At 42.7% G+C, this 3,795-nt stretch overlaps 1 pseudogene; it reads right to left on the reverse strand.

The window, feature by feature from the left end:
* Window positions 1-321: 321 nt before the first annotated feature.
* On the reverse strand, window positions 322-795 carry LOC138172086 (elongin-B pseudogene; annotated as a pseudogene).
* Between the last annotated feature and the right edge of the window lie 3,000 nt (window positions 796-3,795).

Below are 3,795 nucleotides of genomic sequence, written 5' to 3' on the forward strand. Positions count from 1 at the left end.
TTTGATCATGGCTTTCAGGTAGTCCAATAATTTTAAAATTATCTCTCCTGGATCTATTTTCTAGGTCATTGGTTTTTCCACTGAGATATTTCACATTGCCTTCTATTTTTTCATTTGTTTGGATCTGTTTAATAGTATGTTGATTTCTCATAAAGTCATTAGCTTCCAATCACTACAATCTAATTTTGAAGGAATTTTTCTCTTCAGTGAGTTTTTGAAGTTCCTTTTCCATCTTGGAAAATTTGGCTTTTTAAGGCATTCTTCTCCTCATTGACTTTTTGGACCTTTTTTGCCATTTGAGTTAGTCTACTTTTTAAGGTGTTTTTTTCTTTTTTTTAAACACCAAAATTTTTTATTGTATTAGGTCACTATAGGGGGTGGGGCCTCAGGCCCTTACTGCACAGCTTGCTCATTGGTGCCACTTCCAGAGTCTTGAGGCTTCATGACATCTGGAAGTTCTGGAGGGCTGGAGAAAGACTCAATGTGTAATGTTTCAAATACATCATCGGCTCGAAAGGCCAGCCCCACAGTGGCTGGTGCTTGAGGCCTAGCTGTCTGACTTGTGAAGCCACACTTGCCCAGGGTCTTACTGTCATCCAGCAGCTGGTCATCCTTGTAGAGCCGCTGCTCATCCGGGGGCCTCTTGAGGATGCCTTCCACAATGCGCTTCAGCTCAAACACTGTGCTCGACTCCTTCGCATCTGTGAAGATCGTTGTCTTGTGGCGCCGGATCATTAGAAACACGTACATCTCGGCGTCTAGCTTCCCTCCCCCCCAATCAACTGCCCGGCGCCTTAAGGTGTTATTTTCTTCAGTATTCTTTTGGGTCTCCTTTAGGGGGCTATTGGCTCACTTTTCAGGATTTTCTTGCATCATTCTCATTTCTCTTCCCAATTTTTCCTCCACTTCCCTTACTTGGTTTTCAAAATATTTCTTGAGCTCCTCCATGGCCTGTCATCAATTCATATTTTTCTTGAAAGCTTTTGATGCAGGAGTTCTGATTTTGTTGTCCTCCTCCAGTTCCATGCTTTGATCCTTTTTGTCCCCAAAAAGGATCGTATGGTCTGATTGAGCTTCCTCTGCTTGCTCATAATGCCAGCCAATTATTTGACTTTTGAACTCTTTACCATGGTAGAACTCTGCTTCTAGACTGCAGAGAGCTATGTCCTAAATCGCTATGTCCTAAATAGCAGCTGCCGGAGCTATTGGGAGAGCACCTTTTCTGCAGTCCCCACAAGCTCTGGCACACTGGCCACACACCCCAGAACCACCAACCAAGACCGCAATCCTGATCCAAGCAGGTTAAAGCAAGAGCGATTACCCTCTGAATGGTCACTTGGTCTCCCTACAATCTGCAGGCCAGGAGCTTGAAAGGCAGCCATGTGGCAGCAGCTACAGCTGTTGTGCCTCAGCTACTTCTCACCCTGGCGGCAGGGGCTGGACCAAGCTCTTCTATCCCCCTGTTCCAACAGAGTTGCTGACTGACCTTTTACATTCTTTTTGGCATTCATGGATTGAGAAGTCTGGAAACCACCACAGCTGCTGGTGATTCACTCTCATGAAGTCTGCTCTGGCTGCCACTGGTTGGGGCCGCCTTGGGGCTGGAATTGTGGCTCATGGGACACTGTGCTTGGCTCCCACCTAGGTGTAGAAGACCCTTCCTGTCAGCCTACCAGGCTGCCTTCAGTGGGAGATATGTTTCTCTCTGTCACTTTGTGGGTTCCGTAGCTCTAAAATTTGTTTAGTGTCATTTTTTACATGTATTGGAAGTGATTGGAGTTCATGCCAAGTTTATGCTTCTCAGCTCTGGCTTTCTTAATTGAATTGAAGTGTTCACACCCCCGCCCCATCCTCCCTTTCCCTATTCCCCCCTCTTTTTTCTGCCATATTGACCTTGCAGTCGACTTAAACTTCCAGATAGTTTTCAAATGAATTGCTACCTAAACATGTATTCTCCCATCTTGTATTTATGAAGGTGATTTCTGGAGTCTGTGTGAGACTTTACATTATGCATATTGAATTTCATTTTCCTTAATTTGACCAAATGTCTTGGGTTATTATGCTTATTGATTGATTCATTGATTTCTGATGCTGACTCATCTTTCAGTGTATTAGTTGTCCCTCCCAACATTGTGTCATCTGCAAATTGGATGAGTGTCTCCACAGAAATCATCAATAAAAATATTCAAAAGTGCAAGACTAAGCATTCCATGAAAGATCTTCTTCCAAGCATCTAGAACCATAGATTTAGAATTGGGGAAGGATGTTCATGGTTCAAGGTCAAACCTCACAGAACCAGAGAATATGAGAGTTGGAAGATACCTCAGTAGTGATTTAATCTAATTCCCCTTTCCAAGGGAGGAAAATGAGGCCCAGGGAGTTTAAATGATTTGCTGAAGCTCACACAGACAGTAAATTAACATAGAACAATGAGTAACTATTAGTCATATAACCCAATGCCTTCCTTTTACAGATCAGGCAACTGAGGCTCAGAGATGTGGCTTGGTCAAGTTCATAGATAGTATGATAAATAGTAATAAGTCCTCATATTCCAAAATCCCACACTACCTTCAACTCTGAACTCCAAAGACATTTATCCACAATGTTCATTCTATTACTTCTCTGTATATATATCTACACATCATTACTTAATTCTTTACTATATGTATGTTCATTTCTTCCCACACTGCCTCCTTTCCCCACCTCCAACTAGGTTGTATCCCACATTGCACCACATAGTAAGTACTACATGAACATTGTCTAAATGATCACGTTGATTGTTGGTGGGAGGAATAGCTTCACAGAAAGACAGAGCCATAGAATTTGAGATGGCCCCCAGGGGCCATCTAGCTCAACTTATCCATGGAAAGAATCCCTACTGCCACATTCTCATTACATGGATAGGAGCACAGCTTTCAATTCTCTTATGGAATAAGAGAAGTAAAAAAACATTGCGACACAATCTGAGGGCTGTTTCAGTCTTCAGACTTTTCTAGGAGGTTGGTATGTCTTATAAAGCATGTTTTGTAAAGGGCCCTGCACTTGGAGTCAGGAAACCCTCCCATCTCTGATGAGAGCCTGTCTTATCCTGTATAGTCCCGGATAAATCACTTGTCCTCTCTGAGACTCATTTCCTTCATCTAGAAAGTAATTAGTCATGTTTGTAACAGCTCCCTCCAGGATCTTTCCTAATCCTGCCTCCCTGAACTCTTTCTCTTGAAATGAGAAAGTATTGACTTCTTTGTGTTACATTAGAGGCAATGTGGGAAAATGGATATAAGAACTGGTGTCAGAGTCGAGAAAACCTATGTTCACACCGCCCTTCTACTGATACATCTTTACTGACTGTGTCATCATGGGCAGGTCACCACCCCCTCTCAGCAGCCCAGGCATCTTTCTCAAGTTCTAAGTTACAGGTGAATCACCCATTGACATAGGTAGAGGGAGTTCCACATTAGGAGTTCCCCATGCTGATGAATCAATAGTACAGGTCATAGATTAAGAGCTGGAAGGGGCCTTAGAGAGGATTCAACCCACCCTCTCACTTTGCAAATGAAAGGACTAAGGTCCAGAGGAGCTAAGCCACTTTCTCAAGGTTAGCCAGGCAGGAAGTGATAGAAGGAGGATGGAGTGTCTTTAAACCCAGGTCCACTGATATAAAATCCAACACTCTTCACTCTACTATGCTGTAATACTCCCTCCCTCAACTAAATAAATAAAAATAATAGTAGAATAAAAGATGCTCAAAACAGGGATTATTGTATTTTTATCTTATTAAATCCAACACTGAGCACA

The sequence above is a fragment of the Petaurus breviceps genome, unplaced genomic scaffold, assembly GCF_028583685.1.
Source record: "Petaurus breviceps papuanus isolate PSGF00001 unplaced genomic scaffold, PetGlider_PUasm1.0 490, whole genome shotgun sequence".
Lineage (NCBI taxonomy): Eukaryota > Metazoa > Chordata > Mammalia > Diprotodontia > Petauridae > Petaurus > Petaurus breviceps.